This window comes from Ochotona princeps, chromosome 3, assembly GCF_030435755.1.
Source record: "Ochotona princeps isolate mOchPri1 chromosome 3, mOchPri1.hap1, whole genome shotgun sequence".
NCBI classification, from domain to species: domain Eukaryota; kingdom Metazoa; phylum Chordata; class Mammalia; order Lagomorpha; family Ochotonidae; genus Ochotona; species Ochotona princeps.
Window position 1 is genome coordinate 96,597,658 of NC_080834.1, and position 26,933 is coordinate 96,624,590.

The window sequence follows — 26,933 nt, forward strand, 5'->3', positions numbered from 1 at the left end:
GACTCTTGAAAACACATCTACTATAGAATCAACTTCTGACACTTGGTTTTTGGACTCCCTGTATTCAGTAAGACAAAATGCAATTAATTTCCCCACCTATAATGGTAGGGTTCTGTCTAGTCATTTGTTGTGTGTGAAGCATAGTCAGCAAATCAGAGGTAGGCTTGGGATCTGCCAAACCTTTGGATTCTTTTATATTTCAGCACAATGTCTGTGCCACTGTGTTAGAAGAAATGCTAGTTATAAAGGCTGATAGAATTTTTGAGGTGTGGTTTTGACAAATAATATTTCACAGCCCCCAGAGGATATGCCAAATTGCTTTGGGAGTTAACCATATCGCAAGCAAGGGATAACTAAGCCAAGGCCAGTTGGAGGCATTTCTGTTGACTTTAGACAAACTTGAATTGAAGTAAGAAAAAAGCGGTTTTATTTTTCTTTCTTTTGTTTGCCCCAATGAACTTTTGTTCCACCAGTAATGTTTTTTCTTTGGAATCTGGCATCTGCTGTTCAAACCACCCCCTCATGCTCAAACATGCTTACGAACTTTTCTTGCAAAGTTTTGATGTTACCACTCTGGGACATTTTAACAAAAACTTTCCTTATGTCTAATCCTGAATAAATTCACAACTACACTTCAGTTGGTAAGACCTCCCTAAGACACAGTCGTGTTTGAGGTTGAGATGGTCAATCTCAACTTTCTAAAAATAGAGAGGAAGGTACAGAAACAATCTTAAAGAAGTAGTTTAGGACCCAACGTGATGGCCTAGCGGCTAAAGTCCTCACCTTGAAGGCGTTGAGATGCCATATGAGCGCCGGTTCTATTCCTGGTAGTTCCACTTCCCTTCCAGCTCCTTGCCTGTGGCCTGGGAAAGCAGCCAAGGACGGCCCAAAGCCTTGGGACCCTGCATCTGCGTGAGAGACCTGGAGGAGGTTCCTGGCTCCTGGCTTCTGATCGGCACAGCACCGGCCATTGTGCTCACTTGGGAATGAATCAACAGACGGAAGATCTCCCTCTCTGTCTCTCCTCCTCTCTGCGTATGTGACTTTGCAATAAAAATAAATAAATCTTTTTTTTTTTTTAAAGAAGTAGTTTAGTTCTCTTTCCTGGGACACTCCCATGAAAGCTGAAGCCTGAGACAACATAACCTCATCCTAGTTTCAAAAATCTCCTTGGGAATAGGCACACAATATAAAATGTTCTGAGAAATCTTAAGAGGAGGTTTCAGGAAAAAGAAAATTAGAAAGGGTCATAGTAAAGAGGAACTGAAGGAAGAGTTTTCCGTTGCAAGTTAGTACAGGTTGAGTTATACAAACCAAAGAAACATGCCTACTGAATGACTACTATGTTCTAGATAATCTATACAACATAGTAAGGATACTATCTCATTTACTTCTCATTTTATAAAGAATGTATTATTCATGAAATTATGACTCCCAAATATTTTGTGTTGAAGTGTTTAACCCCAACACATCAAAATGCAACCTTATTTAGACATAGAACAGTTGTAGGAGTGCTTAGTTACTAAGATGTCAGTCTGATATGGGGAGGATCAAATCTAAGATGACTTCTGCAAAGGGAAAAGGTAGACAATGAGAAGACACACATAAACACAAGATGATGTGAATCCATGTAAGAAGAAAAGATGGTCATCTAAATCCAGAGAAAGAGAGAGGAGGAGGGTAAGGGAGAAAGAGAGAGAGAAGTTTAAACTCTTTTTGTACTAACAGTCCTCAAAAGGAACCCACCAGCCAACCCCTTTATTTTGGATGTTCAGTGCCCAGAGCTGTGAAATAATAGAGTTCTGTTGTCTATGCTACTGCTTGCCATGCTTCATCACAGTTCTCTGGCAATGTCAGACAAAAAAGATGATGATGATGGTGACGACTTCTTAGAATAGGAAACCAAGGTACAGGATATTTGCTTAGATTCACTTACAGCTGTTGAATTAAAACTTTCAAGCAGATCTGCCTGACGCCAGCCATGGACCTTGCTTACCACCTCATTAGAGATACAACATACCACATTGAAGAGAACCTCATTTGCTATTCATGAAAGCAGATATGTTCTAGATGGAGCCTGTTGACTGACACACTCATCCCTCTTCCCTCTGACAGTTCCGCAAAGGCTCCTGGGAAATCTCTGTGGTACAGAACAGTGTTTGGACAACATTGGATATACAGGCAAACTATGTCAGTACCAGTGCAGTTTTTATGTTAGGCCCAATACAAAGGAGTAAATGTGGCCACAAATAAATGATATTAATCCTACCACATATAAACAGAAAACAAACCTCTTCCTCCAGGATTCCTAAAGGAAGCAATGTCTTCTGATTGTCTTTGCTGTTCAGTTGGTGGATTACAACAGAGAAGGAAAAACCGGCTCAGGGTAAGTGAGCTACTTAGTTGGGATGTGATTCAGGGCCAGATCCTTCCTCCTCTTTCCTTGTCTCTAAGGTCTAGATGGTCAAATCTGTGAGATATCAAATGGAATAATAGATGGAAAAAGTACTTTGAAAATCATAGAACAAAATGCTACATCAGTGTGTGAATTATTCTCTCACTGTGTTCTTTTGCATTTTAAAGAAATCTATGCAAATGAAAACAATTAGTTACACATTCAGAGGATTCAGGGAGGGTTGTGGAGTGGGGAACAAAGGGGGTAGAGGTGAAGACTACTGAGTTCTCTGTTAAACCAGTAGGTCAGGCTGACCACCATGCATTGGGGAGAATCAGCACACCATGAAATTATGCAGTGTGATCATTAACTGGGCCATTCTGCGCAGCCCTTCATCTCAGCATTCAGCACTCTTTGAAGTCCATGACCTTCTATGTGTCACTGAACTGCTAAGAACTACCTATGAACTGAATCAAACATTCTAACCTACCCTGCCGATGTAATCAGAAAAGGCTCACTCCGCACAGCCGGAGTCTTAATTCAGCATTTGGTTCAGCAATTCAAGTGGAGCACTGAGGAGCTGGTTAAGTATGTAAGGCCTGCATTCAGCCATAAACCGTGTCAACTTCAAGCAAATGTGCCACCCATGGTTCGTATTTGTCCTACTGCCCCTGTTAAAAACTCGTGGATTTCATTTATTTTTAGTACTAGGTTCAACAACTGCTCTACTAATAGAAGTGAAAGGGCACTATTTCACTTTAGAACTAGGTTCCACAGAATGCTAAGATGTCAGTACATAGAGGATGTGCTGGAAGGTCACCCACTCATTTCAACTTAGAAACAGAAAAGCCACATTAGTTTTTCAGAGTTTCCTCAGAAGATTATTAGCAAATTTAGAAAAAATAGTATACCTTTCAACTTTGTGTTCTGTTTATTGACGATCAAAGCTGGATAAATTAGCGTAAGAGGGAAGCTGAGAAAGCTGAAGATATGGGATTCAATTTTTACAAACATATGTTACAGTCTCAACAGAGACACAATGCCTAATTATGTGGTTCCATGTTGGGCATCGGCACTGAAGGTTGTATTAAGTAAACATACTTAAGAAATAAGGTTGAACGATCTATGGCAGTTGGACACATATTTTATATTTTAACATATACTCTGAAACAGCTTGATTTTGTGCCATATAATATAAGTTGATGACTTAGCTTGCGATATCCAAACTTCTATAAATCACATGAGGAGAGTCTCCATGTTATTGTAGCAATGTACATAAATCATATAGGAACATGTTTCCTTGTCAGATTTAATAATAGTTGCTCTGTATCTGTAGCATTTTTGACAAATCCTTATAGAATAGAATTTATTCCAATATAAAATATTCTTTATTCCAAGAAACTGAGAAAAGAAATAACTTGTCATACTTGCTAGCTGTGTAATTTGGTCATGCAATTTAATTAGTCTGTGCCTCAATTTCTTCACCTGAAAAATGGAGACAATATTACGTACCTTATGGGAAAGTGGTGCTATATACAATAACATCCTGTGTCTTGTGATGAATTTTAAGTGTAAAATACTTGCTCTATATAAATGGCAATCATCTGAAAAAAACAAACAAACAACAGGACAGAGCAACAGGAGGGAATAGCGAAGTCTTTGAGACAATACAGAACTCCAAAGAAGGGTAATGTCAGCCCCATATTACCAAGCCTTCCTATTCTGTTTAATTAAGATTTATTTATTTTTATTGCAAATTCAGATTTACAGAGAGGAAGAGAGACAGAGAGGAAGATGTCAGTCCTATGATTCACTCCCCAAGTGACCACAAAAGCCAGTGCTGCACCTATCCGAAGCCAAGAGCCAGGAACTTCCTCCATGTGGGTGCAGGGTTCCAAGGCTTTGGGCCATTCTCCACTACTTCCCCAGGCCACAAGCAGGGAGCTGGATGAGAAATGGGGCCGCTGGGATTAGAACTGGTGCCCATATGGAATCCCAGACACTTGCAAGGCAAGGACTAGAGCTGCTAGGCCACCACACCAGACCCAAGCCTTCCTATTTTTTAAGAGAACTCAAAAATATTTTTATGTGCACAGTAATCTAATTTTTAAGACATTGTGATATTCATCTAAAACACATGTTAGGGTCATCTGTTTGCAATTTTTAATGTAAACTTATGAATTGTTGACCACATGGGCCTTGTTTTACCAATTAGATAATGTATTTTGGGGAAAAAAAAAAAACTATCCTTATCAGAATGCTGTCTTTTTTTCTCTTGTCTACTTGCTATTCTTTTTTCAATATGATGTGTTGAGACTAGCACTGTGGCACAGAGGCTAATGCCACCACTGGTGAGCTGATACTCCGTATGGGCACCAGTTCAGGTTCCAGCTGCTCCAGTTCCCTGATTCTGTGCCTGGCAAAGTAGTGGAAGATGGCACCAGTGCTTGGCCTTGTGCACGCAAGTGAGAGTTCTTAAAAAATAATAACAACAACAAAACAAACAAATAAAAGCAAAACAAAACAAAAACCTCGTGCTTCCTGGCTCTGCCTGGCCAGGCCCTGTAGTTGCAGCCATTAAAAGGAGAACCAAGAGGTGGAAGATCTTCATCTCTTCCTCACTCTTGCTCTCACTAACTCTGCCTTTCAAACAAGTGAAATGAATCTTCAAAATAAAAATTGAAACATTTATTTATTTGAAAACTAGAATGGCAGAGATGGATGGAGAGACAGAGAGAGAGTTCCTCCATCCACTAGTTCACTCCAAAATTTACCTCAGTGGCAGATATGGAATAGGTTGAACCCAGAAGTCAGGAATTCCATTTCAGTCTCCCCACATGGGCTGCAGGGGCACCTGCACCTTGAGCATCTTCAACTGCTTTTCAAAGCACATTAACCAGAAGCTGGACTGGAAGAACAGACGGGAATGAAAGCGGCACTCTGATACGACATGGTCGCATCACAAGCAGTGGTTTGATTAACTACATCATAATACCAACCTTAAGTCCACTTTTTCGAAAATCAAAATTTGAACTCCCATGACTATCAAATAAATTAAACTTAGTATAACTCAAATAGTATTATTATTCAGCTTTCATTTCTTCATCCAATCATTTTTCCCATAGATGTCTTGATTTTAGTAAAGATCATCATTATTAACCTTAGTTTTCAGACTAATACCCTGGAAGTCATTGTTGATTGCTCTCCTACCTTCCTATTCTATGCCTAACTCAACTGAAAGGCCTTCTTTCTCTCCGTAAAAATAAACCAAATGGGACCCGGCACAGTGGCCTAGCAGCTAAACTCTTCGTCTTGCAAGCATCAGGATCCCAATGGGCGCCAGTTCTAATCCCAGCAGCCCTGCTTCCCATCTAGCTCTCTGCTTGTGGCCTGGGAAAGCAGTCGAGAACGGCTCAAAATCTTGGGACCCTGCACCCATGTGGGAGACCCAGAAGAGGCTCCTGGCTCCTGGCTTCAGATCAGCTCAGCTCCAGCAGTTGCAGCTGCTTGGGGAGTGAATCAAGGGACAGCAGATCTTCCTCTGTCTCTCCTTTTCTCTGTACATCTGACTTTACAATAAAAAATAAAAAATAAATCTTTAAAAAAGTAAGCTAAATGCTCTTTCTCGCCATGAAACCACAATAATCCTATAAACAGCAGTGTGGATTCTCCTTTTTGTGGATGAGCATCTAGGTTGTTTCCACATCTTTGCTATTGTGTATTGTGCTGCTGTAAATATAGGCTTACAGACCTCTTTCTCATATGCAGATTTCATTTTCCTTGAATATATTCCCAGAAGTGGGATAGCTAGGTCATACGTTAGATCCATTTTCAGCTTTCTTAGCACTCTTCAGACTGACCTCCATAGTGCTGTACTAGCCTATGCTTCTACCAGGAGGATGCCTTTCTCTCCATATCCATGCCAGCAGGTGTTGTTAGTGGAGCTGTGAATGTACTCCAATCTTACTGAAGTTATATCTTAATCCATTTTGGTAGACAGTGTTTATTTTGCTTTTAGAAATGCCAACTAATACCCTAATAAAAAGGGTATGTGGACATCACAACAGGATTCTAACAGGATTGGCTTTGGTCTAACCTCCCGTTTGGCATGGGGATCAACTGAGGCCAAGACAGAAGGCTAGTCTGATCAACACTTTTATGCCCATCCCAAAGGTCTCTCAACTATTTAATTTGGTTTCATGTATTCTCTTTATTTTTTTTTTGCTATTCAAAATTTACCATGAAAAAAATTAATGTAAGCGAATAAACAAAGAAAATAGTTTAAAACATCTTAATGTAGATTGAACAACCATTAATACTTTTACATTTACACAATCTGTGTTTGACCCTAACAGTTTGAAGTAAATTACAGATAATGTGACATATTGTTCTTGTTACACAATCCAAAACAAGAGATTTTTTTCTGTGAAAAAAATAATCCTTTCACTGCATCTAACAAAATTAAAACTGACTCTTTAATATAAATTAAGCCCCAACCATGGCCATATTCTTTTCATTTGCTTCAATGATTCCTATGTGGCTGGTTTGTATAACTGAAATCAGATTAGGGTATGTTTTCTTTGATTATTAAGTGCTTGCTTAGGCAGCACATATACTAAAATTGGAACAATACAGAGATTATTAGTATGGTCCCTGCGCAAGGATTACTAATCCTCCTAAACACTCTTTAATTTAAGGCATTCTCCCTTCTAATGTCATAACATTACTTCATTCTATTTATTGTTGTGCCTTCATAATAACTATTTGTTAAAGAGACAGGTAAGTTATACTATAAAATTTGCTTCTAAATCCTTATTTATTGATTTTAGCTTATTTTCTATCCTTAATATTTCCTATGAACTAGAAGTTTGGCCAAAAGGCCCTATTGTTTGAAAACAGAATGCCTCTGTTTTTGAAGAGGGAGGTTTTTGTTTATTTGGATTATTTTGATAGAAAATTCACCTCATATAGTAGGGGTTTGAATGAGGTATAAGATACAATGGGGAGAACCGTGGAAATATGTGGTGGGTGGCAGGCAGTAGAGGAAAAAAACCACTGCATTTTAGGGTCTTGAATTTAGTTGTGATCTTCAGAACTTCAGTTTGGTTAGTGCTCCATGATTTAGAACTGATTTAAAAGGGCTGATAATATCAAGGCAAACCACTAAAATCCATAATTTATAATGAGAAACATATTAAGCTTTAAGCTAATGGAAATGTTAGCATTGTTGAAATCATCACACTTCCCCTAAACAGTGGTATCCAAGCCTGCTTACATACTAGAATTATCTGGGACTCAGAAAAAAAAAAGAAAAAAGAAAAATTCTGATTTAGCTGTTTGGGGTGGAGACTTGGCACTGGTATGCTTTAAAAGCTCCCCAGGTAATTCAAATATGCTACCAGAGCTGAGAAACACTGCTGTAGGTAGATCTAACCCAGAAGCCAAACTGTCATCAAATGTTTGTTTTGAAAACACAAAACTGGAATTTTGGATGTTAGTGATATGAATAAAGAAAGCCTGATGAATCAGTATTAATCACTGGTGTTTAAGAATCTTTTACCAAGTTATTGGGGGTTTATTTAAAATGTAATTTCAGTGCTTACTGGACAAAAATTCCAAATCCTGAATCTCTGTTTTCATTTCACTCTCAACTTCCCCACACTATTGAAAACCCTAATTTAAGAGTGTTAGCATGGATCCTTAGGTTGTTCTTTAATATACAAAGAAGATATATAATAAACAAAGATTATTCTGATAGTTATAATCCATGGTAAGGAGAAGAGGAATAGCAAAGAAGAATGCTAAGAAACCTTATTCCACATTATTCCGGCATGTATTTCTCTAAGAAATAGATAAGATCAATGTTGTGCTCAACATTCATTTGCAGCAAAAGATGCTGCAAAACAGCTGAATTCCTGCTACTGAGTTTTTCATTCAGCAGGTCTGGGATGGAACCCAAAGAGTTAGACTTCATAACCAGTTCTAAGGCAGTGCTTCTCAGCCAATGTAAACTGATTCCTAGGGGACCTCTGATAGAACCTGAAGACATTTTTAGTTTTCCTGTGGGGTTGGTACTACAATCTAGTGGCTGAGAGACAAGGAATGCTGTTTAAACATGCCCAATGCTTGCCTGCTACCAGATAAGAATACAGAACACTCAGCCAAATGTGAAATTTTAGATAAATGACTACAGAGATTATTTTCTTTACATAAATATATCCCAAGTATTATATGGAAAATATTAACACTAAAATAATAATAATAATAATAATAATAATAAGAAGAAGAAGAAGAAGAGGAAGAAAAGAAGAAGAAGAAGAGGAAGAAATATCATGACCTGTTATTTAGCTGAAACTCCATTTCAATTTAAGTAAGCATCATATATTTTCATAACAGGACAGTCTCCCATACTGAGGAATTATCTTATCAAAAATGTAATGATGTCTAAATGGGAAAACCCAATTTAAAGTTGATTCTTATAGCTTTCATCTGTGGATCACATTTTGAGAACCATTGGACCATACTTGGAGTAGAGCAGGTCTCCTTGTGAGACTCAAGTCGCATGCAGAAGCGCTTAATCACTGAGTCCTACCATCATCTGAAGTACACTTGAACAATAAGATTTTAAAAGCACTCCCTAGGAATCAGCAGTACTAGGAAATTTACCTTAACAGTCACAAAAGTAGAGCTTACATATTCTATACAATATTTGAATTAACAAAGCAATTCTGCCATTGGGGGTGGGGTCTCTTATTTGTGAGTAAGGATCTCAGAAGAAATGCCTACCTGCCTCAGTCATATAAGATGCTCCACTGAGTTAAAATATTTGAAGACTTATTTCTATCTGGCAGATTATGCATCATCAAGGAAATGAGTTGAAGAGAATAAAATGGAAAGGAACAAAATTCATCATTATCCAAAGATATGGATAACCATATCCTTTTGAATTTTTGTGAAAAAGACTATTAAAAAAAATATTCAGAATGACATCAATGAGAAATGCTTTGAACGTAAGAATCAATATCAAAACTAAGAGTTAGTGCATTGTATTGGAGCAATTCTTCAAAGCACGTCAAAGAGTAAAACTATTTAAAGAAAGTGACACAAAAGAAAATTAATTGAAAAGGTCCAGCATTCTGATTATATCTTTTTTAAATTTTTATTACTATTTTATGATACAGTTCTATAGGCTCTGGGATTTCCCTTCCCCTTCTTTAAATACCCTCTCACCCCACTGATTTCCCCTATATTACTACAGTATAGTTCTTCACAAACAGTTGTAATTCCATCATTGCAGGCATGGAAAATGTCAGAGTCCAGCATCTTATTGTCAAGATAAATTTAACAGTATTATTGGGAGTCCATTTAAATCTGGAAGTAGAGATGCATACTGCACTGTATCTTCACATCTGGATATAATAGTCTCCATTACTCAGTTACTATACATCCCCTTAAATGAAAAGCCACAAAACAAAATCAACAACAGGGAGAAAAATAGAAATTTACAACACCATGAACTTAAGTAACCTGCTACTGAATGACAAACATGTCGCTGAAGAAATGATAAAAGAAAATCCAGAAACTTCTTGAAGAAAATGATGTTACTGTATGACCTATGAGTCACTGAAGAATTTAATGAGAAAAAAAGTTTTGAAGAAATGAAAATAAATGCTAGAACATTGAAATCCGTGAGATTTTCTGATATTTGTTGATGAGATGTGACTCCTACCAGCAACGAATTTGATACAATTTGCCAATGTATAACATTTGATTGATGGATTTAAGCTACGTATATTCAGGGTTAACATAAATAGGTGGTAATTTGGTCTTGTCATTTTAGCATTGGTTGTTCATTGCTTGATTTAGTCTTCTGTTGTTATTTTACTGAGAGGTTCTTCACATTTGCCTTTGATTTTGGTGGGTGCTATTCCTTTTCTCTGTGAAGAGAACATCTTTATGTATCATTTGCAGGATAGGTCTGGAAGAAGCGAATTCTTTCGACTTTCTTTACTGAAGAAGATACTGCTGCCCATTATGTCTGAGGGCCACCAAGACATATTTTCACTTGTAGGTTGCCAAAGTCAGTATTAGTATTATCTTACCAGTGATACTTGTGCAATGAATTAAGCTGGATGTGAGTTTGCTCCCAGTTCAGTACATGCACAACTCACTGTTTTCCCTCTAGACTCACAGTCTTTATCACACTGTACAAAATGGTGCCTGATTTGCCACTGGTTGAACTCTGGATCTGCTGGCTGTTAGGTCTATGGACTACCCGGACCTATTTTCGGCGTAATCTATAGTTTGCAATGTCAGTGTAATGCACTGAATCAGAAATGATCTCACCCCAAGCTCAGTGCATATATAGTCCTGATCCACAGCCTTTGCCTTGCTACACAAATGGAGTCTGATGTGGCTCTTATGGAGGTCTAGGCTGTGAGATTCATACTGTTATTGCACCACCTGTTTGGGATCTGCTGCTGTGTCTGGCTCCTGGTTGGATCACGCAAATCAGCGGGACTGGCATTTCTTTGTCTGGGTTCATCTCCTGAGCTCCTGGGTGAACTACCCTTCCCACTTGGCTGCTGGTGAAGCTCAGGCCACCAGTCGAGCACAGTTCACCACTAGCTACTAATGCTGAGGTATTTGGTCACTGCAGCACTATACCACTGGCTTCGCTGCTTTTCTGTGTCCATCAGTCTCCAGGTGTCCCTCTTCCATCGGACTGTCCTCACCTATTTTCTGGAATATGACCTTTCTGCTTCACCGTGGCTAATGATTGTCTGTGTAAAGATGTCCTTACCTTATTCCTTCATTTTCATTCCTCCCAACATCCTAATTATAGGTATGTCACATAGAAAACAGAAGACAATATGAAGAAAGGTAAATTAAAAAAAAAAGATAAAGGCTTAATAATAAAGACCAAGAATCAGGATGATCTCAACTGTATCAACAGCAGAGTTAATTTGGAGAAGAGTGGAGTATTTTCCTCAAAATTGTTAGCCAAATTTCTCAGTCCTGAATTGCAAGTCCTTTGCTACTGGCTGAGTTATAAATAAATAGGAAGACAGTAAAGAGGGATTTTTAGGTTTGCAAGGTCTTAAACACTTTTTTTGCTCCTTGATTTGCAAAAACAAATAATTAAATGAAATTGTATAAGTTTGAAGTAATTTAAAAGAGAATGATACTCATAGCTTACTAATTCCGTAATGATGGTAAAAAGTATATCAGTGCTAAAGATGTTCATAAGATGTGGACAGAAACTGATTAGAAAGCCCCTGGAAATGTATTCTAGAAAAGGAAATTTTGGTTTAAACACATTGAAAGAAGCTTTTTTTTAAATTTTCTTTTTGATTCCTTGTATAATCCATTTTTCATTTAGCAACACATTGTTCAATCTCCAAGTATTTGCATATCTTTTGTGGCATTTTGAGTGGTTGGTCCCTAGTTTTACTCCATGATGATCAGAGAAGATGCATCGTATGATTTTGATTCTTTTAATTTGCTGATGATTTGTTTATGGCTTATAATGTAATCTCTCCTGGAAAATTCATGCACTGATGGAAAAATTGTGTTCTGCATATGTAGCATGAAAGCTTCTGTAGGCATCAATTAATTCCATTCATTCTATTGTCTGCATGAGCTCTGTTGTGTCCTGAGTTTCAGTTGCATTTATCTGTCTGTGAAGGTAAGTGGGATGTTAACGTCCTCAAATATTCTTGCATTATTTGACTCTATTTCTCCCTTTAAATCCATTAATATTTGTTTCATGTAGCTAGGTGCCTTGGCATTTGGCACATATACATTGATTATGATAATTTTTTTCTTGGTGAATGGATCTTTTGATTGTTATGTGGTAACCTTCTTCATCTCTTGACATTTATGAAATGAAGTCTATATTCTCTGATAACAAAATGGTTACACCAGCTTTTCCTTTCCCTTAGGCTGAAATATCCTTTTCCATCACGTCACTTTTAGTTTCCCTGTATCTTTTATGGTGAAATGTATCTCTTGTTGGTAACAGATAGATGGCTCCTATGTTTTGAATAGTCCACTAATCTTCATCATTCGATTGATGAATTTAAGCCATTTATGTCCAGGGTTATTATGCAGGCAGTGACTTGCTCCTGCCATTTTATTAATGGGGTTCACATTGTTTGATTTAGGTTTTTTTGTCGTTATATTGAGATGTTCTCCATGTTTGCTTTTGGAGTTGGTAAATGCTATTTGTGTGTGTGTGGGGGGGTGTTTTCATTCTGGGATTCTTTCTCATTCTTTTTTTGGGTATCCATTTCCAAGATACCCTATGGAATTGTATTTTTTAATATATATATTTTTATTAATTACATTGCATTATGTGACACAGTTTCATAGGCTCTGGGGATCCCCCAACCCCTCCCCGTACCCTCCCCCCAGAATTGTATTATAAAATAAAAACTAATAAAATAATAGTAAAATAAACATTTTAAATAGCTGTGTTATAAAAAGAAAAAAAACTTACAGAAATAGAAACGAGATTCCAAGGAGGAAATGGAGCTACTCCTTTGATGTGTAGCAAATGGATAAGCAGCATTTGCAGGGCAGATCTGGCAGTGATGACATCTTTCAAAAGTTTTTTTTTTTTTAAGCGTTTTATTTCATTTTCAAATACAAAAGCAATCTTTGTTGGGTATGTTACTCTGAGCTGACTTTTTTTTTTCTTTGAGAATTTGGAATTTGTCACTCCATTCTCTTCTGGCCTGAAGGGTTTCCCCTGACAGGACAGCTCTAAGTCTAATTGAGATTCCTCTAAGTTAATTGGTTTGTCTCAAGTGCATATTCAGGCATTTTTTTTCTGTTCAATCAGAGAGCTTGATTATAACGTATTATGGTAAAGATCACTTTGGTCAACTCTGTTTTGGGTTCTGTATTCTTCCTGTAGTTTGCTACCCAATTGTTTCTCAGTGTTAGGGAAGTTCTCAATTATTGTTTCATTGAATGTATTTTTTTTCAAAGATTTATTTTTTTATTGGAAAGGCAGATATACAGAGAGGAGGAGAGACAGAGCAGAAGACATTCCGTCCGATGATTCAATCCCCAAGCAGCCACAACGGCTAAAACTGAGCCAATCCGAAGCCAGGAGCCAGGAGGTCTTCTGGGTCTCCCACACGGGTGCAGGGTCCCAAGGCTTTGAGCCATCCTCAACTGCTTTTCCAGGCCACAAGCAGGGAGCTGGATGGAAAGCGGGGCCACCAGGATTAGAACTGTAAGCCCATATGGGATCCTGGCATGTGCAAGGCGAGGACTTCAACCACTACGCTATCACGCTAGGCCCATTGAATGCATTTTTAAATACATCTTGTCTTTACATACCTTCAGGAATTTCCACAGCTCTTATGTTTGAATTTTTATTGTTGTCCCTTAAATCTTGAATATATTTCCTGACTTTACTCAGCTACACTTCCAGTATTTTTGCAGGAGGTGTCTTCCAGTTCTGAGATTCGTTCTTCCACCTCAAACATTCTATTGTTGAGCTTTCCATTGACTTTTTAATTCACTGTATTGTATTCTTATTTCTAATATTTTGGTTTGATTTTGCTTCAATGTTGCTCTTTTCTATGTAACATATTTCTTAAATTATTTGAATGCCTTGCATGCCTTTACTTGTTTAGGAGGGGCTTTATAATGATTTTTAAAAATTCATTATCTGGGGTCTGATCCAGTACCCTAACGGCTAAAGTCCTCACCTTGTACCCACAATATCCCATATGGGTGCCGGTTCATGACCCAGTGGCCCTGCTCCATATTCAACTCCCTGCTTGTAGCCTGGGGAAGCAGTTAAGGACAGCCTAAAGCCTTGGGAGATCTAGAAGAACACTTGGCTCCTGGCTTCAGATCAGTTCAAGTCTGGCCATAGTGGTCATTTGGGGAGTGAATCAGCAGATGGAATATCTTCTTCTCTATCTCTCCTCCTCTCTGTAAATCTGACTTTCCAATAAAAATAAATAATCCTAAAAAAAATTCTTTATCTGTCAGTTGCTCAATGTCTTCCTAACTCAGAGGCTGAAATAGTCTTTTGCTCCTTTGCTTAGGAGGCATCACTAACCTCATTCTTCATGCATGTGCCTTTTGTTTGGCATTGATTTTTTTTGGTCATTGCCATTCCGAGTGGCAGATTCTTCTCCTCAGTGCCAACTTTCAGGTAATGTCTTCCAGAGGTGAACAGGTTCTTACCGATCCTGTTCAGTGCCCATTTCTCTAGTTGCTATCATTTGTGCCACTCCATCCAGTGAGTTTCAGTACCTGGATCCTATGTTATGCTTCTGTCAAGATATCTGCGGCCATAGCTCCCAGGGCAGCACTCTCTGCTCCCTGTAACCCCATATTGTGGTTGTCTCATTGTCTGCCCAGCTTTTCTCCCACTCCCAGTTCCAGGAGTACTCAGGTTAAATATGTATGATCTCTGACCTTAAACTAGGTCACAGCACTGTCAGCAGTGACTTTTGCATGGATTTTCTTTTTCTTATCCCCCTTTACCAGAACCTGCTGGCAGCTACGTCTGGGGGCAACCTGGACATACTTTGACTGGAATCCCTGGGATGTCAAGTTGATACTGTTTTCCTGGTGGGACTAGTATAGTGAGTTGAGCCAAGACTGATATCTCCTTTGCTTAACACATGTACAGCTCACTGTTGTCCTCCCCAGAGCCTTTGCCATCAAACTCAAAACGGCACCCAATCTAGCACTGGTGGGGTTCAGGCCATGAAATTCACCTGTTCTTACACCTGTCTTTTAGGGCTCTGCCACTCTGTTTCTGCTGATGGTCAGATCAATCAAATCTAGGTTCACCTCCTGAGTTCCTGGTGATCTCCCTTTCCACCTGAGTGCTGGTGGAGCTCCAACTATCATTGTGATATTCATTCACTGCAGCACTCTCTGCTGCATCCCTGCTGTTAAGAGGAAAGTTCATTTCAATTAAAACCCATGTAAATAACCTAAAAAGGCACTGGGACAAAAGGATAACCATACTTCTGAAAGAGCTAGAATAGCAACAGCAAAATAATCCCAAGATTAGAAGAAAAAAGAAATCATCAAAGTAAGAGGAAATGAACTAAGAGGAAATTTCCTTCGGGACTCAGGAGAGGAGCTTTCTCAGATCCTTACTTTGTTCCAACTTTGACTCCCCACCATCTCTTGCAATGACCATCAGGGCTGCTCCGGAACCTCCCCCTGCCCCGCCCTGCTAAAAAGTAGATAGACAGAGACCAATAAGGAAAGCTTAGAACAGACAGGAAACAGTCAACTTGGACTCCCATATACCTGGCTAGGTAGGACACAAAGATTAGTTACTCCTCACTAAGGTATTGAAGATTTCTCTGCACATCCCTCCTAAAACTGTTCGGTGCCTCAACGGTTGACATATGACTTGTTAGAGTTATAAGTCAGTTTGGACTCTCCTAAAATTCACCAAGTTCAGTTAAAATCATGCTTCAACACTATAAACTGCTAAATACAAAAATGAAAATAGACACGAGACAGCTGAATAGCACCCTATAAGCATTTTAAGGTGTATAGCAGCCAGTTGAGTATAAACTAAAATTGAAATGTCAATGAAATAGTCACAGGATGTGGTTAAGAGCTTGCATTTTCTAACATATTGGTCACTCAATACCATACCATGTCAATTAACTCCATAATGTTGTAAATTGTTGTTGATGTTATGTTGTGACTTTTCATTGGAGGGACTGATATTCTGCCAGCTCTGCTTTTAGACCAGGGATGGTCTCTCATGGAAACTGTTTAATTTATCTATACAATAAGAGGCTGGACTCTATGCATGGTACATGCTTGCAATGAAAGAATGACTGGATATGACTGTACTACTGCAACAAGGTAGAGGGATCCAACATGGGAGGAGAGCATGGGGAGGGGTTGGGGGAATCCCACAGTCTATGAAAGTGTCATAAAATGAAATAATAATAAAAAGAGGAAATGAACTAAATGAGACCAAAAGAACAATGCATGAGATCAAGAGCTGGTTCTTTGAGAGAATCAACAAAATAGAATACCCACTAGTCCAACTATTTTAAAAAGGCAGGAAATGATGCAAATCAATAAAATCAGAGATTAAAAAGGAAACATAACAACAAACACGTCAGAGAAACAGAATAATCAGGAACTAATAAAATGAACCATACACCAACAAATAGAAAGATGTAGAAGTTATGGATAGATATTTGAACACACACAATTTACAAAAATTGAATAATGAAGTAATTCAAAATCTAAATAGAACTATAACCAGATGGAAATGGAATCAGTGATTAAGTCCATCCCAACAACAACAACAACAACAAAACAAACCAGCACTGGATGATTCCACTGCTGAATTCTACAAATGTATCAGGAACTTACTTCAATCCTCCACAAGCTATTGAAAGTAATAAAAAGGGAGGCAATCCTTCTAAACCCTTTCTATGAAGCCAACATCACCGTTAATACCTTAATATCAGAGCCAGCTAGAGACTCAACAGGGAAAGAATACTATAGACGGATAGCCCTGTTGAAAACAGATCCAAAGAGTAACAGCAATGTACTATCCAATAGAATCTAACATTATATCAGACAGATCATTTACCTGGACGAGGTTGGCTTCATCACTGGCATGTAGGGTTGGTTTAACATGTGCACGTGAGTAAATGTGATATACCACATTGACAAATTGAAGAATTAAAAATCATCTGATCACTCCTGTAGATGCAGAAAAGCCACATGATAAAACCAAAACCCACTGCATGCTAAAAATCCTTAGCAAAATAGGCAGAGAAGGAACATTCTATAAGGCAATCAAAGAAATCTATGAAAAACTCATTTCTAGCATCATGCTGAATGGGGAAAGAATGGAAGCTTTTTCGATAAAAAAAAAAAAGATACCCACTTTTACCATTGCTTTTCAACATAGTTTTCAAAGTCTTTGCTAAAGCTATTAGGCAAGAAAAATAAACTAAAGGAATTCAAATCAGAAAAGAGGAACTGAAATTATCCCTGTTCACAGATGACATGATTTTATACATAGGAGAACCAAAAGACTCAATTAAGAGACTATTGGAACTCATTAGAGAGTTCATCAGGGTACAAAATGAATGAACCTAAATTGATGACCCTCATATACACACTAGAGATTGATTAACACTACCTAAATGGAAAATTACTTAAGTAGCAATTTAAGCATGTGGTGGGAGTTATGAAACAGGGTTATCAACCAAAGAGTTCTAAATCACTGCCTCCCTCGGAATTGTGGACGAAAGAGCAGGAAATGTTACTCCAGGCATCATCTTACCAGTACTGAAGTACAGACAGGCATATCTTCATTATCTGTCAAAATTAGTTGAAGAATTTGAAAAAATGAGATAATTAACTCAAAGCGGGAAAAATAAGAACTTCCCTTTGCTGGTTCATCCCTAAAATGATCACAATGGTCACATCCAGACCAGACTTAAGCCAGGAGTCCTGAACTCTATCTAAATTTCCCACATTGGTGGCAGGATTCCAAGTACTAATGTCATCTTCTACTGCTTTTCCAGACACATTAGCAAGGGCCTGGGTCGAAAGTGCAGTACTGTTAGCATTCAGTACTCCTACGTGGGATGTCGGAGGTGCCTAAACCTGCTGTGCCACAATGCTGGGCCCATGAATGCATTTTTAATGAAAAATCTATACTTGTGTCCTCACAACCCTTGGCTGTCTGACAATAGCATTCCCATCTTTCCCATATTCCTTGCAGATGTCTTAAGGGAAGGATGTGTATTCTGTGTCCTGCAGGGAACCATCAGTGCCGTAACTCATTCACTCATTTTAATATTACTGAATAAACCAATTAAGCAATTATATGGATTGCAATATCCATTTTAGGCAAAGCTAATTCTCACAAAACTGCAAAAAGGTTTTATAAGATGTTTGTGAAGAAATGAGCAATAATACCATAATTCACCAACAATAAGATGTAATTTTTCATACTTTAGCATCCCTGAAATCAGGATAATTCAACAATCATGGGCATTTTGATTAATTAGCCACATTTGTTTTCTTTATATATAAATGCAACTGACAACATCTTCAGTTTGGCTAATAACAGCACTGAAAACAGGAGACAACAGTGAAGTCTACCCATGTAGCGTGTTCTTAACCACCACCTTAAGATTGACTTAAAGGTATTCCAAACTTGTCAAGGTTTTCATATCTTAAAGTGGATATGCCACCCTACAACATGAAGGTAGAAGATTAGAATTTATCATATCAAAATATATTTTTCTTTCTTTTTGTAAAAAAGAGTTATTTTTATTGGAAAAGCAGATTTACAGAAAGAAGAGAGAGAGAGAAAGAGCTTCCATCTGCTTGTTCACTCTCCAAATGGCTGCAACAGTTGGGGCCAAGCTGATCTGAAACCAGGAGCCAGAAACTTCTTCTAGGTCTCCCAAACAGAGATAGGGTCCCAAGGCTTTCAGAAATTCTCTGCTGCTTTCCTAGGCCACAAGCAGAGAGCTGGGTGGTAAGTTGGGCAGCCAGGACACAAGCCAGTGCCCATGTGGGCCACCAATTCAGGCAAGATGAGGACTTTAGCCACTAGGTTATTGCACTGGGGTTATACCTTTCTTTTTGTCATAAATATCACTTTGAGTGAATTATTTTAAGAGTCTGTGGGCATAAGATGAATTCAGAAGGGAAAAAGTGATGAAAAGGAATGTATGTATATGAGCAAGTTGCAATCTGTAGGGATCTCTCCCATGTTGGCAGGAGGAGCCGAAGATTCTGAATCACCAGGACTTTTATCAGTGCAAAAGGTATAAGTTTAGATCTGCATTAATTAGCTTACTCCAGGGCCAAATGTCTGATACAGAAACTAAAGACTCGCTTGCCATGTCCACACTCAGTACTGGAGTGTGTGTACCCTGGGAGGCCGTAACTGATTGCTTAATTATTTCAGTTCCTGTCATCCAACTAGGAGCCTCGGAGGGAGTTACTGACTCGGGCCTTATCCGGACATCCTGGGAGTCAACCAGCAGGTGGACGGTCTCCTCCTCTTTACATCTTCCTGTTTCACTCTCTAACTCTCATGCTTACTTTCTCTTTTTCTCTCTGCTACACGCGTGTCTGCACATGCCTGCCTTCCAAGTAAGATTAAAATGAACAAATTTAAAAATAAGTTATTTGATCTTAATAGTCTCCTTCAACCAGTATTTTCTCACAACCTTCATTCCTTATTTCAAATAGTTTAGCTAGAACTCAGTATCACTTATTTGAGCTTTACTCATTTCTCTGGTATTTATGAGAAATACATGTTAGTTAACTACCCTAAGATTTTGCTTAATCGCTCTTATTGCAGAAGTATATTCCAACTAAAAATGGTGAAAGGCAGAGATAAAGCTAATTTTCACCCTAAATGATCAAATCATAATCTACAAGAAATCATACAAAAAATAATTGCTGCAATTGCCAGTGACCGCACTTGGTATATGAGATTGCTTACATTTTTCCTAGCAGGTTTTCCAAAGTATAAATTGCATCCTCAGGTATTAATTAGCAATAGCATGGAACGATCATATTTAGGATGGAATTAAGTACAAAACACAGAGAAAATTAGCATATTCTGTATATATTTATTAAAATCTTTGACTTGTTTTTACTGATTTGAAAGGCGGTAAGGAGAAAGAAAGAGTGAGGCCTTTCATCTGTTGATTCATTTACCCAAAGGCCTGCAACAGCCAGGGGCAGACCAGTGCAAGACAAGGAGCCAGGACTGCCATCGGCGTCTTCCAGGCAGTGGCAGAAATGCAATCAGTCAAAACATCAGCTGCTGCCTTCCAGCTGGCACGTGAGGAAGACACTGCAGTCTGAAGCAGAGGTGAGAGAAAAACCCAGGCACACTGCTACGCCATGTGGTTCACACCTCAAATGGCCTCAACTGCTGGAGATGGTCCTATTTGAAGCCAGGAGATTCTTTTGAATCTTCCACCTAGGTGCAGGGACCCCAGGATGGGACGACCCTCCTCTGCTTTCCCAGGTCATTTGTAGGGTATTGGATCAGAAGTGGAGCAGCCAGGACATGAACCAGAAACCATAAAAGATGCAGGCTCTGCAGATGGAGGCTTGGATTACTATACCACAGCACCGTCTCGAGCATGATCTTTCAGGCTGAGCTGAATACTCACCTCCATTTTGTTTCTCGTGACTGGAAAATGTGTGTTAAACACATGTATTAAGGCCATTTGATTCTTTATCTTGCATATTCTTAAATTTCATCATGTTCAGTGATGGTGTAATCATTAGCATATTACTACAAAAACATATTCCAACATTTCACTGAAGAGTGACCCTGCCACTTGTTTTGATTTATACAGTTTCTCCAAATATGACAATAAATGACTTTCTGCTAATGAAAATTACAATTGTGAGACACAACTCTATACATGGCTTATCATACTTCTTTCACTTTGTTTCTCTCTTTCTTCCATCTTTGTTTCTCTTTCCTCCCCTTCACTTTCTTCTTCTTGGATCCCTGTGCTTCACAGAGAGAGGGAGAGACAGAGACTGTATTTGCTGCCTCATTCTCCGAACGACTGACAATAGCTAGGACCCAGCCAGGACAAAACCAGGTGGTAGAAACTCAAGTTGAGTCTCCCATGTGAAAAGAAAGAGCTCAGCTACTTGGGCCCAGTAGTACAAATTAGACTCAGTTATACCTAGGCACTATGGATGCAGCCATCCCAATTAAGGCATATACTGTAGCAGCCAAGTTTCACCTCTCATTGATTTTTTCTATGTTGTATCTCACAGAATCATCTGGAATCCATTCCTGGAAAATTCTGTTTCCCTACCAATGGCTTATATCCATTGATGCGTCCCATGCTTTTGCACCGGGGGACTTTTCTATTTGTATTCACTCCACATTTTCCCCTAAAGGAGAAGGCATTGGCCATAATCAGTCCCATTCCAGTAACACTCATCCAGTGCCCAGATTCAATACTAACAGAATTCCCCACAAAATCAGACAAGAACTCCTATGAGAACTGATTAACTTCAAAGCTGGGGAATTATCAGTGTGATAGATGAAGGTGTAGCATCTTACTGTACCATTAAAAAGAAAGCTATAGAAATAAGGACAGAAAACAGAAGAAAAGAGAGAAAGCAGGAGATAGAAAGAAATGGGAAGAACTTGAAGAGGTTTTTAAAAGCCAAAAATGAAATAATTTTGACCACCAAAGTAATTATGTACAATACTAAATATTTAAAAGTTGTTATTTATGAGTCAATATTAACAGTGGTTTAGTCAAATAGCAGAGTAGGATCTCTTTTTTATAGTAAAGCCCAAATAGTAAATGTTTTGGGCATGTGTGGGCTGAATAATTAGAAGTATGACTCCAGTAACACACACATTTGCGAGAAGAAAGAAGACATCATGATCACTAACCACATATTTGTATTTGTAATAGGTTGGTAGCTTTTTCTTACTTTTCCTTTATTGATTTTATATTTTCATATATTCCAAGTTATATATTCTCATATATTGGGAAGCAAGATTTCTTAAAATTATAGTAGAAACTGGAGCAGACAAAAATCCACAACAGGTGCTAAATCTAAAAAGACATTTGTGTGGTATTTGTTTCCATGCAAACTTTTGATCAGTTATAACATGTAAAATATCAACAGTAATTACACAGAGAAGAGAAGGGAAACATCATCACCAGAAGACCACACCTGACATAACGGAGATGGAAAGGGGGGTAAACATGTGCTTATGTAACACACTGCAGAAGACATGCTATCACATACACCATGTTACAAATGAGAATGTACAGCATATGTCTAATCATGTGAAACAAAGCAAGCACACAATTGGGAAAAATTTTTTTCAGATGAACAAAAAGATGTGATAGGTAGTGACTTCAAAAACTTCAATAGTCACAAAAGATAAAGGATGTTGAAAGCTCTAGATTAAAGAAAGCTAAGAGGGCTGACTGGGAGGTGGGCAGGATTGGGCTGGAATACAACACCCATTGGTTCATGTAGAAGACGGGGCTCGAAAAAGAACTGACCCAGCAATTGCAATCACTAGCATATGCATAGGTTGATTGGGGCGACGGTTTCTGCTGGACCCTAAATTGGCAAGCACACACAAGAATCTGGTCTGGGATCACTTTAGACAAAGTTTCTTTGGGGATCCTCCCAGTTGAACTGCTGGACTCAGAATCCCAACCATAAAGAGAATCACAGGTTCCATGGTCTGACTGTGGAACACATGTGTCAAAGCTGAGCCTCCTCAATGGCTCAGACAGAGCAGTGGACAGCATATCCAGGTGCACCTGGAGTATATGGTAATACATTGGAGCCTGCTAAGGACATCTAATACCAGAACAAAGGACAGAATAAATCGATCAACTATTCCAGCCAAATGTTGGTAGTGAAAAGCTGCGCAAGTGGAGACTCTAAAGTGGACTACGTGAGCCAGCAGATTCTGAAGAGATATTGTCGTGCTTGGAATGGAGAGACTGGCAGCAAATCAGAACACTTAAAACCACTTGAGCAGTGCCCTTGGAGTATGACCCACATCCGGGCCTCTGGAATGGTTGGAAGGCGGGGTGTGGCTTCTCCCTTTGTCCCTCCCTTTCCCCCCAGATACAGGAAGGAAAAAAGAGAATGTGGAAACAATGGTCTTACAGTCTCTTCTGTACTATTTTTATTATTGTTCTTATTATGGTTCCAAAGGTTAGCAAAAATATCCAGTGCTTTGAAGTCAACTCACAATTCCTTGAACAATAGTTCATGTAACTTAGAACATATTTGCTAAGTTATTTGAGCTATATCTCCTGTTTGTTAAAAAGTAAAGGAGAATAAAAACTACATTACAACTGGTGGCTTAAAAAATTGACACTTGAAAGGAATACATGAAATAATAAATATGAAATATGTGAAATAATAGGGTAAAACATTTGGGGCAGGAATTCATTGTAGCTTGTGATATGGCTGCCTGCTGTTCACACTAGAGCCCCTGGGTTGAAGTGCAAACTCCACTTGTCAGTTCGCTTTCTGCCACTTCTTCCCTGGGAAGGGTGGGTAGCTACCACCCATGAATAAGACCCAGATGAAGTTTCCATTTCCTGGCTTCAGCCTGGACCAGCACTAACCACTATAGGCATTTGGGGAAAGAATAGGCAAATGAAACTTCCCTTTGCCTGTTTATCTTTCTTTCTGTCTCTTTGCCTTTAAAATAAGTTACATGAAATTTAAAACATGCACAATATGTATCTTGAAAAATACATAGGATTATATATGCTAAAGTTTTAAGATACTTAGAAACACCAGGTTTTCCATAAAAGACGGCTGTATGACATGATTTCCCTCTTAATAATGTTTCTAAATCTCTGAGTGTATCTCCGATTGAAATTACTGAACCACAAGAAATTTTACCACTAACACAATCAGTGGAATGAAACATGTAGAACACTTGCTGCGTGCCAGACACTGTTCTGAGTATTCTACATACATTTACTCATTAATCCTTTCAGGCCTTCACTGAGGAATCCTGACATCAGGCAGGAGAAACCAAAGCTCAGAAAAGTTAAGTACCTGCTTAAACTTATCTAGTGAGTGGGGATTTGGTTTGTCAGGCTGAGAATCTAAACTCTTAGTCACCATATTTGACTGTACATCATGTGGTTAAGTGGTTTCCAGTTTCTGAAGAAACATCCAGAGGGAACCTGCTATCTATTTAAGTAGCCTACATCTTGACTATGTAATCCTGCTCACTAAAATATTCTTTACATTGATTATGAAATTATAAAATTTATGCCCTCCTAGCTTCTACTTGTTTATTTAATCCATAAAATAATTCATCAATGTTTCCTCCTTGACACAAATAGAGTAAATCCAATTATTCATATATACTGACACAGTAAAAGGAAACTTCAGGGATTAGTGTGTTGGTTCCTGTAAAGCAGTGCATGAAACTGATTCCCAGAACTACTTGGACTCCAGCTTCCTGCTAAGGCATTTGGAAAGCAGTAGGTGATGGCCCACCCAGGTATATGGGCGCCTGCTATCCACATGAAAAACACAAATGGAGTTCTTGGCTCCTGGCTTTTGCCTTGCCCAGTCCTAACTACTGCCAGCATCTGAGGAGTGAAACAGTAGTTGCAACAAAGTTCTCAACTCTCTCTCTTCCTGCCTGCCTTCTCTCTTCTTTCTCTCAAACAAGTAAATAAATATCTATCTGTGTGTATATAAAAGCAAACAAATGAGAACTTATGGTATCTAGTCATTGCTGATATGTCTTCTCTACAAAATCTGCATCAAGCAGGGACATTGTAGTTCTTGAGTTAGTTGCTCTGTTACTGACTACTGTGAAGTTCTCTCATTTAGCACAGTATTTGTTTCTGTGGCTCAGAACAGTCGTGTTTAGTTCCATTAGCGTCATCATCTTCTACTTTCCTTTCCAGTTGCATCTTCCTTTCATATCTTTCTAATACTTTACAAGATCTCTAATATATTTTTAGGCACGTGCTCTCTCATGCCAACTTCCCTGTCATCAACATCATGCAACAATTGTTAGTTTTTGTCAGAATTGTTTGACATCTTTCATCTACGTGGCAATATAGGAAAGAGCCTGAGATATAATTGTGTAGAGAAAATACTATATTTTATAACAATTTTTAAATTTTCATGTTATTTTTCTTTGTGTCACAAATACTAATTTGAAAAAAAATTTAAATTCACTGAAGTAAAAGAAACAAAGATTTCTAGAGCAGGACATTGTCGCTCAATAGAATAAGCAGTGATTGGATTACCTGTGTGCCATATTAGAATATTAGTTTGAGTCTCGGACGTTCCAGTTTCTCGTTAATGCAACCTGGGAGTCACCAGATAATGGCGCAAGTGTTTGGGGCCCTGCTGCTCCCCTGAGATAGGTATCATTTCAGGTTCTTTGCCCTGCTTTTGTGCCCAGATTTTGTGGGCATTTGGTAAGTGGGCAAATGTATGAAAGATCCTTTTCTCATACTTTGTTGTTCTACTTTTCAAGGAGATGAAAATAAGTAAGCTATTTTTAAAATGTTCTAAAAGTTTTGTCAGCGTATCTACATTGCATTCTAGCAGGCCAATGAGAAAGGGCGGAACCCATTTTGGAAGTGAAGAACTCTCTTCACTGAGATTGAAGAACCAGTCCAGCAGGTTTGGATCTCGCCCCTGGCGTGAGGAGGCAGCTTCAAAGGGCCACAAAGTTTGAGGGGTATAATCATGACCTGCCAACTCACACTTTGTAAGCAAGGCCTTTGCTTTCTGGAGAAAGATGTTCCCATTCAGATGGTGACTTAGGATTGCACACATGTGTTTCTGATTAAGAAATTGCTATTATAAGAGCTTGTAAAATAATACAAACAAGTAAAATATAACCTAGTAAAAGAGATTCATGAGTTTCCGGTGGGGAGGTTAACAATTGTACAAGTAACTCTCAAGAAAGCAGAACACCTAAGCGCTCACTTAGAGACACAAGTTGGAGACTGTGATTATATTTTATTTCAGTAATCAGGGGAGGCTTCAAAAAAGATTTGGGGTGAATACTGCATTGGATGTAGAAACGTAGAGTGGTAAGGAGCATTTGTAATTTATACTCTCAGGAAACTGCAAATAGAAAGTTGTGGGTGTCGGCACAGAACAATAACCCCAAAGTGCATTGCATCTTCTAAGAAGGCAACTGAAGCTCCAGGGATGTATAAAAAGACTTGGTGGGAGATAAAACATATTTTTTAGGACATGAACTAAACAGGAACAGTCATCTAGGATTTGTTCTCATTTGGTGAATGGCTCTGAATCTAGGTAAACATTGGGGCTTTTTGTAGGTGCTTTGTCTTAAATTCCTCTAAGGCTTGATGATATCTTCTATGCTGTATCCTAAGCATAGAAAGGAAGCAAGAAAGAGGGATATTGTGGGGATACCTTTCTCCACCTAGAAAGTCAGCTGAGCTTACCCACGAGAACAACTTTAAGGGGCATTCATAAAGCTTCATCTCTCAACGGCACTGAAGTTGGCACATTTGATATGCCAAGAAATTTCAGAAAACAGTTTCAGTTTGTGTATTATTTTTCAAAGATTTTATTTATTTTTTATTGGGAGGTCAGATCTTACAGAGTGAAGGAGAGACAGCAAGATCTTCCATTTGTTTGTTCACTCCCCATGTAGCACAAGGGTGAGAGCTGAGCCAATCTGAAGCCAGGAGATTCTTCTGGGTCCCCCACATGAATGCAGGGTCCTAAGGCCTTGAGCCATCCTCTATTGCTTTCCCAACCCACAAGCAGGGAGCTGGAAGGGGAGTGGAGTAGCCAGGATACCAACTGGTGCTCATATGGGATCCCAGCAATGCATGGAAGAGCAGGACTTTAGCCACTAGGCTACCACGCCAGGCCCTGTATTATTATTATTTTTTAAATTCTTCATTATTTGCTTTTTTTTTTCCCCTTCCTTCCTTCTTCCCTTCCTTTTTCTCTTCCTTCCGCCCTTCCTCACCTC

The 26,933-nt window shown here is 38.7% G+C and overlaps 1 non-coding gene and 1 pseudogene across 1 annotated transcript; both read left to right on the plus strand.

The window, feature by feature from the left end:
• The window catches only part of LOC101534434 (histone H3.3A-like), an 84,105-nt pseudogene that overhangs the window by 46,630 nt on the left and 10,542 nt on the right, over positions 1-26,933 (plus strand).
• On the plus strand, positions 6,987-7,090 carry LOC118758958 (U6 spliceosomal RNA). The gene has a single exon (XR_004995901.2). It is a non-coding gene; the product is annotated as a U6 spliceosomal RNA (small nuclear RNA).